This window comes from Pleurodeles waltl, chromosome 9 (genome assembly GCF_031143425.1).
Source record: "Pleurodeles waltl isolate 20211129_DDA chromosome 9, aPleWal1.hap1.20221129, whole genome shotgun sequence".
NCBI classification, from domain to species: domain Eukaryota; kingdom Metazoa; phylum Chordata; class Amphibia; order Caudata; family Salamandridae; genus Pleurodeles; species Pleurodeles waltl.
The window spans coordinates 633,847,945-633,863,214 of record NC_090448.1 but is presented as its reverse complement, the minus strand read 5'-3'; the positions used below and the strand labels follow the sequence as shown (position 1 = coordinate 633,863,214).

The window sequence follows — 15,270 nt, the reverse complement described above, 5'->3', positions numbered from 1 at the left end:
CTAGTCTATGAGTGGAGCAGGCCTCATGGTAGTGGAAATTGAATTGGTGAGTTTTTCACTACAATGGCATGGAAATCACATAAGTGCATGTCCTGTCTTTTACTTACATAGCATCCTACCCTATAGGTTACCGAGGGCATATCTTAGGGGTGACATATGTAGAAAAAGGGGAGTTGATGGCTTGGCCAGTAGTTTTAAATACCAAGTCAAAGTGGCAGTGAAACTGCACGCACAGGCCTTGCAATGGCAGGCCAGAGACATGGTTAAGGAGCTACTTATGTGGGTGGCACAATCAGTGCTGTAGGCCCACTTGTGTCATTTAATTTACAGGCCATGGTAACAAGTAGTGCACTTTACTAGGGACTTACAGGTAAATTAAATATGCCAATTGGGTTGGAACCAATGTTACCATGTTTAGGGGAGAGAGCAAATGCACTTTAGCACACATCAGCAGTGGTAAAGTGCGTAGAGTCCTACAACCAGCAAAAACAGAGTCAGAAAAATGGAGGGAGGCAGGCAAAAAATTGGGGGATGACCACCCTAAGGCTGTCAGACATATATATTATATCCATTCCAAACAACTAAACCGATGAGTCATGTTGCCGCCTCTCGGAGTGTCAGGTTACAAGCCTGAAGATATGCGTACTCAGGGCACTTCAGGAACTGCTCAGTTTATGGTTTTCAATCGATCCCATGCGACACATTTTGACCGAATGGCCTTGCTCACATCATTAGGGCAAAACGCATTGTATGGATGGGTGCTGAAAACCATAAACTGAGCAGTTTCTGAAGTGCCCATAGTGTGAGTAGCTTCCTGCTTGTAACCTTTTGAGGATGAAACAATTGTTAAAGTAACATTATAGTTAGGTGAAATTTTCACAGATAATGTAAGGTTTTTACCTAAATTCTTTTTTTTTTTTTTTTTTTTTTTTTAAACACAGAAATTCACCAGTTATGGTTATCTCAAGTAACTAAGTCTCGTGCCCTAAGGTAACCATAACACATGCTCCCGCCATGCACAGTTTTTTCATCAATAATTTAATTGCAAATGTTGAAGTAATATTATCAATGATGTCATATAAAATGTCATGAATTATGTAATATGTGGGGTAATTAGCAGTCCATTGCAAGAGCACAAGTGACAATTATCTTAAGGCACAAATTACAGTTACTTGAGATAACTATTACTGGTACATTTCTATGTTTTTTTTAGTTTCAAACCTTACCTTGTCAGTAAAACTTTCACATAACTATAATGTTTCTTCAATCCTTGTTTTTTTTGTGAATTTCTAAGGTTTTGATTAACGTAAAGTAATATTTTATTACCATACATAAAAAACAGCACCCCTGCGCAAGAATGGCTGGCGCAGAGCCTGCAGCCTACCCCACACAGGCAGCCAGCCCCACGCCAGGCATGGCCTTTGGCTGTGCGTGGCATGTGTTTGTCAGCAGCACCAGGGCTGCGGTCACGCCCTCCCCTTGCAAGCCCCCACCCCCTGCAAAAATAGAGCCCTTCCAGATGGGTGGGGGGGTCCTCAGATCCAGGGTTCAGTGCAACACTGATGTGATTAATATGACCATAGTGGGGGTCCTTTGGGGACTCCACCATAATGCCCTGTGGGTCTGGGTGCCCCTACCCTGCCCTCTAACATCTTATTATCTTTTTTTTGGGTGGGAGGGGACTCTGGGACCAAGGTCCTGAGTCCTGAGATGGTAGCCTTAACTTTTCCTTCTGGCTGGGTTTAGCCAATCACAATGCGTGGTTGAGCATGCAGGTCCATGGCGCAAAATATACCATGTTTTTTAGACTAAATTGTTAAAAAAATACTAAAGGTTTTCACACAAACTCACAAAACTTTTAATGAAAAGTAAAACAGTTTACATAATCGAGCCAATTCAAAGCGCCATGAGCATGAGCGGGAAGGAGAGACACATAAGGAAAAAGAAGTTCGCTCACAGTCAAACGTATTGGCAATCGTGCAATTATCCATGTAAAAGGGGCAGTTTGCAAGGCGGTAACAAAACCGCCCCAAGGAGGGACAAGCGTAAAGCACATTCCAAAGATAACATAGGATTTTTTAATGGCAAGGCCACGAACAAGTGAAAGTGATGGGCGTGCAGTGGGTGTAGTTAAAAGTCCACAATACTTACAACAGGTCAAATCACTTGTGCACTAGACCTAAAAAGCATTCTTTCTAGACCACGATCTAGCTTTCTACCAAATGTGGTGTCAATCTGTTCAACTGTTTGGGCTAATCTGAATTAACCTTAGTAGTCACACCTACACTAATACCGTATTACAACTAAAAGCATCAATTGAAATCCATTAGGATTTTCTGCTTTTTTCTCGAAGACTTGGTAAATTTGTCATCCCCATCCTAACAAACATGTTTCTCTACATCTCATCATTACTTATATACGAAAACATTTTAGAGGTTCATGTTTCTGTCCTCAGATATTCTGTGCTAAGTTAGCCTAGAGAGTGTTCCCTGTTAAGATCTGGTTGTAACCTCCAGGCCACATTTCGAAGCAGACAGGCTCTCGTCCTTCATTTCATCCTGGCAAATAAATCGAGAAGCAGTACTCAGGGGAAGAGGAGGCCATTTTACATCAATTTTCAACAGCAAAAATGTTTTTTCATGTGATAAATAAAAACTATGATTGTTCTCCTATTTGATTCTCAGTACATTTAACAACCGAGGTAAACTGTGTTAGATGTACTCTCTTTTTAGCACTGTGTCCCCCTTTCAATCAGTTTTAGAAAAGTTTGAACAGCAGTCATGGCTCGTGCAACACTGAAGGGGCAGGTGGCACGTGGAGGGGATTAACAGGGTGGGAGGGATTAAATTAAAAATAAAATAAACAACTTACCTGTGCCGCCGCATTCACCACCACGCTGCTCCTCTCCTCTTCTCTCCCTACTGGCACAGGCTCCCAGCCTGCCTTGCGCCAATCTTGACGCTGCTCAGAGCAGCCTCAGGATCGGCTGGGAGTGACCGGCCAGGGTGCTCTCAGGCAGACCGGGAGCCTGTGCAGGCTCTCTCCAGCCCAGCAACTATATTGCTGGGCTGGAGAGAGCCCTGTGTGCATGTGTGTTTGGCCGGTCCGAGATGGCCGGCCAAACATACATGCGGTCTGAGGGGCAGTGCTGAGCACTCCCCCTCACACTTGTCACCCCAAGGACCTGCCTCTTTTTCACAAAAATGATACCAAAGTTCATTATAGTTTTTGTGGAAAAGGATTGCAGCGGACGCTGCTGGCGGGGGTTAACGCTCCTCCGCCATAATGAAGGAGCCGCCCCTGTTCAACACCATTTTGAGTGCAGCCAATCTCAGGTCGTGCTTGACAGTGCACCGGTTTGCAAGAACTATTGTTACCAATACTTTAAAATGTGCATAGGTATGGCCTTGGCTCGGCTGAAGAGTATTACTCTCTCACCGAGTGCTATTGACTCTTTAGTGTATCTTTCTGGGGAAGTGCTTTCTCTAAAATATATATGAAAGTATTTTAAATCTCAAAAGTAAGTGCAATTATCACACTATCACATTCAATTTGATATCTCTCATATGCATTCTAACAGAAAACAATTGTTTTTCAGCTTCGGCAAAGCCAGTAAGGCAATCTTTAGTGTGATAAACCATAACTGTGCAAGCATCGGATGTAAACATTTGTGAAAGCCTGTGTACCTACGTTTTCCCAAACTGGCTTTGCTAATGCTTGCTTGACAAAGCCCTGTTTTCACCCAAAGAGCATGTTGTGGTACATTTATATCAGTTGGCATTTTGAGATTTCGTTTTTTATCTGTTTTAGCACATTCAACATTCATTCGAACTTTTGATATATTGTTTCCTTTCCCCATGTTACTTGTGTTAATGACATATCTAAGGTTTGTTTATTACATATTTAGCTATTGGTTTGTGAACTTGCGACTGTACGGCAACTAACATGTTTGGAATTACCAGCTCCAGTTCTGTTGGTTGCCTGTCTGCCTTTAACACAAGGTGCAAGGAAGAGCTGATCCAGGGCAGATCCAGGAACCTCACACCCTTTAATCTGATTCAAACCTCCTCTTCAATGAAATTTTAAGGATAGTTAAAGTCACCAATTATGATAACTGCTTGCTCGCTCTTCCAGCCTCATCAAGTTGCTTCACTATGGCAACCATTGCCTATACACACAATTTGCAGTGTTGACATATTCCTAGGATTTAAGTCTTACAGCTTTTCTGCCTTGCAGCCTGAGTCCCTATTGATACATCTCCAACTACTGCCCACTACCAAATGTCTCTTCTCCGACTCTGTCCTGGATTTTGACAAGACATGAAGTGTAGGCAGACAACTCATCTGCTTCCCTTCTCTATAGCCTGTCTGTTCCATATAGAGTGACACACCCTATTGCTTACAGACCCGTCATTGACCGGGCCTACCAAGTCCCTGCTCTATCCGCTGGCGTAAATGAGGGGGGCCAGGGTTTGCTGCTGCCATCCGCTTTTTGCATTTTGGACAACTGGCGTCATCCTTGAAGTCACCGTACCAAAAGGCGTGGAAAGGGATCAGCAAGAATAGGATAGGAATAAGACTCTAAGAGCCCATTTACTTTCTCCAGTAGCAGTCCTTGACTCTACCATACAACTCTAAGCCTACAAACCATGCTGTTAAGGGGCTTAAAGTGGGACAAGGCGTCAGCACAGTCATGTTATTTGAGGTAAACGGCACGAGGTATCGCGCACAGTCTAGGCTTTGAGAGATTATAATAAACTCTACAACCTATGTAAAGAATATCGAAATTTCCTAACTCTTTTTTGCTAGTCACACTTCCCCCATTGCATGGCACAACACTTTATCTAGGAGTCTGTTACATTCATCTCATGTTTTGTGTTTGCAATGCCACAAAATCCTATTTTTTCTTGGAGTCTGTTACTTTCAACTCATGTTTTGTGTTTGCAATGCCACAGCTTCCCGGAACAGTGAGATTTAGGCTGTGTGTGTGTATATGTATATCAGCCCAGCCCAGACCACCCCCTACCCCCACAAGGTCCAGGAGGGCCGCATCTATGCTACATTTTTTTCCGGCCACCCAAGTAAAATAAGTTTACACACAAATAAACTTATCAGAGATTATTTACAAGGTCACAGGTTATCATTCGTGCATATCTGGCAAGAGTCCGACCTACTCGAACGTCCCCCAAACTCTCTCGACTTAAGAGGTTCTACACCGATATTTTAGAATCATTGTATGTACAGCCATTCGTTGTGGATATCTTGAAGATCTGACATGGGCACCAATGATGAGGACTGAGTGCCTTCTTCTTGTAATTCACCTATCGCCCCCCCTACACCACCCTCCAGCTTAACACAATACAGTACAGACAGTTCAGTGCATTGAACAGTGCCTAAGTGCTTCATCATCCCTCTGTCTTCATAGATTACACATTCCCCAGCCAGCTAACCGCCTCCCCCGAGCACCCGTGTCGCCTTCTGTTCGGATGTTTTCCATATGGTCCATGTACATGGCTTCTATCCCAGAAGCAGTACCATTGTTCCAAGAACTCCCACCCCTCCAGCCTGCACTATGTTCTCAGGAGCAGACTCAAATCCCTGGTCTCCTGCTGTCTCGCGGTCCCGATGATAAAACATTATTCTGATAAAATTGAGGGTGATGAAACGAGCGTAGAAAAACGAAGAGAGATGGAGGGAATAGCTTTAAGGTATGCTAGGTCCTGTCAACAGGTTACACGTAAAACAGGAGCTCTGCCGTTTGCATCTAAAAGTCATTGCATGCATGTGTATGCATCAGTATACAGTTTATTATATAGGACTACGTAAATGTGCAGAGTGCAAATGTCATGACAGGTCACGATGCACCTCCCCACTATCAGTGATAGTCATAAATAGAATAGAATATTAATCGGTATAAGTTTGCTGTCCTGTGTGAATAACTTGTAGTTTGACCTTTTCACTTAAGTATTAAACGTGTGAATGTGTGTTCATTATGACAGTTGCTTCAAATAACGTACTATTTCGCCACATTTATTTTTTGCAGAACGGCATAAAAATATTTCTGTATGTCAGTGTGTGAATCTGCAATGTCCAAGGTACACAACATAGTCAATATAAAATAAGAGTGAGCCAGTCTTGAGCACTTTTAATTACCCTAGTTCTTCTTTCAAATTTCTCTCTCTCTTATTCGCCGCTTTCGCAGCTTATGGCAATTCCCTCTTTCCATTTGTCCTCTTGATACTATATATATTTTGTAAGCAATTCTTTAATGTAGTCATATCTGTGATAGCGCTGTACTTCACAAATGTCTTCTTGGATGAATCTGATGTGGACTGTAGTGATCTGTCCCGTCCTTTAAAATTTGAGATAGCATTAGGGTCATAAATGATGTCATGAACAATGTCATATGTGAGGTCATAATCAATGCACAGCAGGGGCCCAAGTTAAAGTTATCTCTGTTAAATATAACTGGTGAATGTTTGTGTTTTTTTAGTTCAAAACCTCAATATTGTTACTGACAAATTTACCTAACTACGTTACTTCCCCCTTTGTTTTTTTTCAGTGAATTTCTATTTTATTAAAAAATAAATAAAAAATAAGATCTTTTTATCCCATCTAACGATAATGTTACTTTCACCTTTGTTTTTTCAGTGAATTTCTAGGGTTTTTTTTAACGTAAAGTAATATTTAATTAAACCTGCCACTATGCATGGCCTTCAGGCGCGGCAGGTGGTTTTCTGCAGGGTCTGGCCTGAGGGCATTCCCCCAATTGCAGCCAAGCCCATGTTGCCCTGTGGCCAACTCCCGTAAATGCAGCCAATCCCACATTGCACTGGGCCTTTGGTCGCGCATGGATGGATTGGCCTCAGGGCCTGGTTTGCTTCAAGGCCATGAAGTCAACCCCCACATGCAGCCAACCCCACGCTGTGCACGGCCTTCAGCCATGCGCAGTGGGGGATGGTTACCTGGCCTGCAGCCAGGCCCTGTGGCCAACCCCCCCACCAAAGGCAGCCAACCTCACAATGTACGCAACCTTCAGCCGTGTGCGGCAGGAGGTTGGCCCCAGGGCTTTTTATTAGGCCCTGGGGATGGGGTTCCTAGGCCTTATTTATTTTAAAGGTGAGGATCACTTGGCTCTGTCTCTGAGCCTCTTTAGATCTTGGGGAACCCATCCCCCAGACTGTTTTTTTTTTTAAACTAGGGGTGAAGGGGTCGCATGGACCCGGTCTCTCGGAGCCTTGTTTGGCCCTGGGAACCCCACCCCCCAGGGCCACTTCTTTAAATAAAGGGGAGAGTGTGCGTGTAAGCCCCCCTCCCCATGATGATTTCGGCCCCAGAGGCCACATCGCCCAGGACCCCGCATGATTTTCAGGAGGATAGGGGCACGTAGCACCGTTCCTTGGGCCAATTCCTGCCTCAGTGTCCCCATCCCCCTGGGCCCAGTGTGATTTCTAGGGGGAGGGCAGCTTGCAGCCCTCCTGCACAGGGCGACTTCGGCTCTGGGAACCCCCATCTCTCAGGTCCCTTACACTTAAAGGTGAGTGCCCTGGTGCCTGTCCAGGGCACCACCCATTAGGGGTTTGGAGGGACTCTCAGCGGCCCCTGTGGCCACAGCCAGCACCTTGCATGTGGACAGAGCCGGCATTACTACTAATGCTTCCCCTCCGGGCAGGAGCAATATTTTGATCTGCTCCCCTGCCCGCTTCAGTGTGGTCATGGAAACAGATCTAAAGTCAGCTCACAGCAGACAGGAGCATTTTCAAAGCTTTTGCCTGTTGGGAGAGAACTTGGTATTTCCTCCCTCTTGCCAAAAAATTAATTAATGCTCCTGCCAAGCAAGAGCAAACAAAGTTTTTCCTGCCCGTGCCACTGTGGGCAAGGAAACCGCAATGTCCCATGGCTGAGCTCCCCAAGACATAGCTACTGAGTCAGCTCATGGGTCCCCGAGGCCACTAATGGCTCAGGGATGGGGTACTTACCCCCTTCTCCCTTAAAGTAGTCAGCCGCGGGTAAGCTCCCCAGGGCCTTTGGAGTCTTGGGGAGCAGGCCATGCAACCCCCATGCTCCCTGGTGCATTACCTATTCAAATACAGCTTGGCCGCCATTTTTTTCCGTATTCCACAGGAGTCCTGCAGGATCCCAGAATTTTTCGCCAATTACTTTTTTTATTTGGCCCTTGTGATGTCCCTCTGGGTGCTCCCCCACCATCGGGCCTAGGAGGTCAGGTTATCCCTACACTATATATTAACTTCAGGACAGGGGACTAGATCCCAGAGTACTGTAATGGCTGCCAGAAACATTATTCTCAAGTTGCTGGCAGCCAATCAGAGCGCTCGCTTCAGCAGGGGTCTGACTTCCATGGGGGCGAGCCAGCCTAAGGAAAATAGAGCTCCATGGGCCAAGCAGAACACTCTATTTTGAAACTGCCAGTTGGTTCCTGCCAGAATCTCTCAAGAGTCTTGCGACCCAATTGTCCCTTACTTTCTCAAAAACTACTGAATGGATTTTCACCAAATCACAAAAAGCACAATCCGCAGACCAAGATCTAGCTTCCAGACAAATTTGGTTTAATTCCAGCCAGGAGGTTTTGCTGTAGTCTTGTCTAAAGAAGTCTATGAAAAATGCATGGGGATTTTGCTAACCCTCTTTTTCTCGCCAGCTAGACGGACCAACCCAAAACTTACCAGGAAGGAGCTAAGGTGGATGAACTTTTTTTGGGAAAGTTTTTTGAAAATTCGTTGAACAGGACCACAGTTATTGAGAAAACAAAAAACTTCATTCTATGGAAAAGTAGACTTAACTATTGTGAGAGCAAAGATTTTACAGATGAAATTTATAATTGATAATGTACTGATCTTTCATGAACTAATGTGTGATTTTTCTAATGAATGCTAACAAAATGGGTGACTTTTATAAATGGCCACCATAATCCATTTTCTTTTATACTTAGGATAACTTTAGTGGTAATAGAGTGGTTCTTCATTTTCTCAATGCTTACCTAAAAAGAGTGTGTTTAATAGTATATATGTGTGTAAACAGCTACTTCTAGTGGAATTTTGTGTTATACCTTACAAGGTCAGATTTATTAGGTCACTGCTAGCGTTTGACTGTCCTATTGTTTAGAAAATGTCACTAACGTGTGTTTTTTTCCTTCGAGGATGAAAGTAGATGCAACATTGTTAGACATTTCTTCCTGAACATGAGATTTTGACGAGATGGAACAATGGATCTACAGACGAGACGGAAGAGAAGAAGAAATTCTTATATATTGTGTTTAGCTAATGATTTTGTCAATGAGAAATTGGTGAATGAGAATTTAGTGTACTACGAATGTGTAACTTACTACTCTCACAGTAGGTTTATTGGCTAAATGTACAACGCCCAATGTCCGGTCCAAGCATGAGCTTTGTGAAAATTAATATAATGTTCCGTCACCTATTCTTTGGGTCAGACCTTACGAGATTTTTCCAGAGACTTTCCAGTGATATTTCCAGAGTTAGATTAATGGGGAGTTTTGCAGTCATGTAGAATTGGGGGATTTATAGATCGTTCCTACTGATGGTGTCTCATTACTGAAGCAATCTTCCTGTTGGTATCTTATGGGTAATGTATAAATTGCAAACTGTTATAGGTGTCTTTTGTTTTACTGGTACCAGCTGCAACTCGTGAATTAATTGCTGCATAATAATAATAATATTATTTTTGATATAACCTGAGTTAGAATGTTTTCCTAAATTTGTGTTTCTAATATGTTTACATGAAGCCCAACATGTTAATGCTAATTAGAGGTTAGTGAGGTATTTTGTCTTTACATGCTCATGATTCATATTGACGTTCTTTGATCTATTGCTTCAATGTATATTATTTCACTGGCACAGATTTTGGTGTTATTAAGTTGTGACATAACACTTGAGTTAATGTGTTTACTTCCTTTGATTAAACTCAGATATATAAGGCTTTCTAATCAGCCATTGATGATTCTTTATGTGTATCATTTGTGTTTGAGAATTATTTTCGTGACTTCAGGATTGTTAATATAGGGAAATAAATGTTAAATCTTATTAATAAACTGGTGTGGACATTGCAGTGTACTTAGATTATCAATTTCATGTTTGTGGATGTTTATTGTGAATGATTATGACATATACTATTAACATCCCCTCTATTCAATGTCATGTTGGTCCATTGGCCTAAGACGCGAGATCCCCTATTTGGTCTGAGATAATAGCTAAGATTTCTCCGCGCTACAGCAGTTTGTGGTAGCAGAGTTACGGTTACGTCATCATTAGATGATGTCATGGTGATGTCATAATTGTTGAATGAATTTTTAAAATAGTTTTTAATAATTTTTTCTGAAATGTTTTATGGATCTGAGAAAATTAGTTGCTAGTTGCCGTAAGTGACTTTCCCCAGCCCTTGGAGATGCTCTAGGTTGAAGGGTATGTTCCTAGTGGTGTTTGATTGAATAGAGTCAAGGTGAGATTATTTTGCGCTTGCACAGCTTCAGCTAATTTGCAGTTGACTGAGGTGTTCATGAGTTTAGAAGGAGTGGGTGTACTCCAATAGAGTTTAGAAGGAGTGGGCGTACTCCAATAGGTATGAGAGATCAGTTGAGAAGTGAAATTTGCAGGTCGAATTTTTCTAATGAATGTGGAGAGCTGTGAAAAAGAATAACTATAGATGCAAAAGCTGAAGGTAAAATTTGGAAGGTTCCTGAAGTGATTGTGTTACCCTACCTGTAGTAAGTAGACAAATTTGTTTTCTTTTATTTTTTTGTTTAAGATTTGCTCGCGAACTAATATTGCATGAGTTTGGTATGTTAGTTCTGAGAAAGTCAGGCCGGAAGACTTTGTCAGCGTCTCAGTGAGAGAGGGTGTGTATATTAGTATGACGTAAGTTGTGCTGCGCTGGGATAGGTTAGTTAGTAAGAACAGTCACGCACAGATTTGTCCATCAGTCCGATATTTGTGTAGTGCGATTGGAAGGTGAGAGCGTCGAAAAGGATTGTGGGATTATAGTCACTCTTTCTGATTGGTTATTTTTTAACAGATTTTATTGTTTTGTTTGGAATAGATTGTGTAAATCATTTTTTTCTGATTAAATTGTTTTTTAACAGATTTTGTTGAAAATTACGTTTTTCAAAGAATTAAGGAGTGCCTTTAGAGGTGATGAGTATATCCCGGCAAGAGAGGGAGAAATTTGTCTGCCAGAAAATTTGCCTGCATATATCGTGATTGAGGGGAAGGGTATGGGAGCATCGTTGAAACACTGGGTTAAGATCACAAAGAAAGAAGTTTGTTTGGCTTTTCCAGAAAATTGTACATTTAATTTGAGAAGTTTGGAGAACCTGGAGGCAGAAAATGTACAGTTTAAAACCTCCACCGAGACAAGCTCAGTATGAAGCTTTAACGATTTGGGAGCTAGTAGCTTAACAGCAATAAGCTTTAAAATTCGAGAGAAGAATGAGGAGAGTAGAAAATACATTAGCAGAAGCTAGATGGGATGAGGAGCAGAAAGAGTGGAGACTAGCTACCCTACAAAGAATTAGGTTATTTCCTGCAAGAACAAAAGATGATGAGAACGAGTCAAAAGCTGAGAAGAAAAAGAAAAAGGGTTCTTTATCAAATAAAGAACAATAATTAAAAGAGCTGAAAAGAGTTATGTTTAATGATAATGATGAATTGGATGAAGATGAATTAGTTTCTGAGATTTTGCGAAATCATGCACCACCATATACAGCTCAAGGAGGTCAAGGAACGAGTGAGAGTAGAACTAGTGAGAATGGAACCAGTGGAAGTCGGATTAGTAACAGGAATCCTACTGCACCATCCACATCAGGGGTATCACAGAATATCCTGAGTAGTGAACAAGTTCAGAAGCAGAGAAGTTTTAATGATTCACTAAACAATGGACAGCAGTTGGAGATAAACATTCCTGAGACTTACTCAGATGTTCCTATTGTAAGGATGACTGCTAATTTAGTGCTGTCTCCAGGTCAACAAGGGTTAAGTCTAATTCAGAAAGAGCCTGTTCAAATACAGATTCCTCAAATGCAGAGCATGAGAACAATACAGACACAGAACGCTGGATCTCGTTAGTCCAGATGCTATTTCAGTACCTATTACCATGGGACTGCTTATGCCACTATATGCCCAGAGTAATAATAGTGGAGAGAGTTCTTTTTTAATAGCTAGGATTTCTCCGCGCTACAGCACTATAACTACCTAGTGGTCAGAGAGAGTGAGATAGAGATAGAGAGAAAGAGAAAGACAGAGAGAGCAATAGATAGAGAGAGAGAGAGAGAGAGAGAGAGAGAGAGAGAGAGAGAGAGAGAGAGAGAGAGAAGGAGACAGGCATATAGACAGATAGACAGATATTCTATATTGCCATCTTGGGGTTTGTTTTTACATTTATAAACTACTCTGTCTTTGTGGTTTAAGATGTCACAAGAACCTCTCATTGGCAAAACAGGATCATATTACATTTGGTCCTATATTGCCAATGGCGGGTACTAGTGACATCTTAAACCATAAAGCCAAAATCCGAGTGGTTTGTTAATGTCAAAAGAGCCCCAAGATGGCAATATGGAACCATACTACATGTTACTTAGTTTTTTATATTATGTGTTTATTTTAGGGTAGTTAGCTTTAAAAAAGGTTTTCTTCAAAGTACATCTAAAACCGAATGGAATTAGGATGCTTAGCTTTACCTTTCATGCATGAACAAGGGGCAATGGATTTACATGATTCTGTGACTGATGCATTCACCACATAATTCTAGGTCTACCACGTTCGCCACATAATTAGCAGATCTCATAAAAATATTGTTTCTAGCTCTAGTGGATGAAAATAGTATTGCCAGAGAGTTTGCAGCATAAATTGAGTTTTTACCACACAAGTTTGATAACCTTGCCATGTAATTTCGATAATTTTACTGCATAATCCTATTAGCCCTGACAATAGTACAAATTCAGTGCTCTGCACATAGGTTTGCGGGGCTCTCATCATGATGATGAAACCTGTATTTCACAGGGAACAGTGAAATATTTCCCATAGTTCACAGTTCCCTGTGAAATGTAGGATTTAGGATTTATACAACTGCCTTTTGTGAAATTAAAGCACCCAAACATACAATATGTCTATTATTACACACACATGCATATGAAGGCCAGATTAGCACAGTTTATATGCTCAAAAATTCACATCATTAGTGTATTGTGCTAATTAAATTGGAATGTACCTTGACATATTTTATACCACCACTATTAAGCTAGGCCTCAAATGATTGTCCATATCTAAGTGGAGGTGTGGACTTTCAGTCAAAGACACTGTTGTCCTTTGTTAGTGTACATTTTCACTCGTGATCAAGACACCAGTTGCTCTCCTCAAGCCTGGGAGAGTTGCTGTTTTGAGATTACGGGTTCTCACACCCCCGCCACAGTTTGGAGATGGAGGAGCCCATGGGAGAAATGTGGAACTGACTGAGAACCTAGAGTTCTAGTTAGTGCGGTACACCAGCACTTCCACATTTGATAATGGTTAGTTCTACAGTCAAGTGGAAATCCTCACTTCGCTTAGTGCTTCAAATACACATCCCATGCATCAAATACATACACCATACTTAGTCTTTATGCACTTGCAGCTCTCTGTTCATACAACCCGTTGTGCATACAATACCACTCTCCGAATCCTGCACACAATACCCACTTCCACATCAGTTATCTAACGACACATCAGAAATCATTTAATATATCAATACTCCATGGTGCTTCATATATACATTAGTCCATCAAATACCCTCTCCACTTCATACACCAGCAGCACTGAGGGGCAAACACTTACCAAAGAATCTAAATAAATAGATGCTGCAGAAACTACACCAACTTCATTTTTGTAGCATTCGTTCTCTAGATGTGCCTGTCAGCGCACACTCCCCAGCTCTAGTATGTGGCTTGCCACCGGAATTCAGATGCAAAATAGTCACTCGTGCATTCTATTGAATATGGAAAGACACATCCACACAATCAAAGAACAGGGAGACTAAAACACTACTGTGACCTGATCCAAGACGTGATAAGAAATGTTTCAAGCCAAGGGCTTAAGGTTAAAGAGAAAAAGAAGTCAATGGCCGAGGTCCCTCTGAGCAAGTATAGAATACAATATATTTGAATGAATGGGGTAAGCACCATACATGTCAAACCTAAGTAAAAAAGGGAACTTTTGGAGACAATGGAGAAAAGGTAGGGATGATACAGCTTCGCAGTGAGTCCATGATGTTCACCCTTATAAACACAGAGACTGCTGTAGGAATATCTGAGGCACAGCTGGACATTGTATCCAAAGAGTGACACTGGACGCACTAATAGATATCATGTATATTGAGGGTTGCTAAGTGTACCGGGAGGAGTAAATAGGTACCAGTGGAAAAAAGGGTATCAGATGAGGCCCAGAGGAGTACCAGAGGCACTGAGGAATATCTTCACGCACCAAAAGATGTCAGTGTACACTGAAGAGGTATCCAATACACTGATCCATATCTGTTGCATCGAAGTATGGCCAATGCACGAGAAGCATGAGCGATCTCCGGTGCACCAAAATGAATGAAGTGTGGGGCACCTCAGGCGATGAGAGATGAGATGCAATAATTAATATCATTAAGCACTGAGGGGTGTGAGTATTTAATACCTGATGCACTAATAGACAGTTAACACCCTTAAGGGCATCTTAAATACTGGGGGCAACTGATGACGAGAGGGGAAACTGGCAACAGAGGTAAAGTGGGGAACAAAGGGACTACCGACGAACAGAGGCGCTAATGACACATAGAGGAGCCACTGATCAACACAAGGCCACCTACTCAAAATAAAAGCAGCTTATCAACTAAGGCAAGCAAAGGAGAATATGACGAACAGAGGGGCATATGGTAAAGAGTCGTAGATCTGATAAACTGGGGCATTTTAAGTGCTGACGCAATTGCCAAGGGATACGTACAGTTTGAAGATTTTAGTCAATTTTTAGACTTTTTCATGCGGATTTGTCTGGCCCTTCACGTACCTTTGCTCTCCAAAATAGCATCTGTTAATGCAATGTTCCCTATTCCGAAAGCGGTTTTTACAGCAGAATATGGCAGCTAGAATATCACCATAAAAAAACTCAACGGTGATTGGACAAAATGCTCTGAAAAGTGCGAATGCCCTCACCTTCGGCAAACAAGCATTTACAGAGAACCCCCTAACCACCCATAATAACCGCGGCTCCAAAATCTAATCTAT

At 42.0% G+C, this 15,270-nt stretch overlaps 1 protein-coding gene across 1 annotated transcript in view; it reads right to left on the bottom strand.

Annotated features, from left to right (window-relative positions):
• The window catches only part of DACT3 (dishevelled binding antagonist of beta catenin 3), a 281,140-nt gene that overhangs the window by 244,572 nt on the left and 21,298 nt on the right, over window positions 1–15,270 (bottom strand). The gene's annotated exons all lie outside the window — the stretch shown is intronic.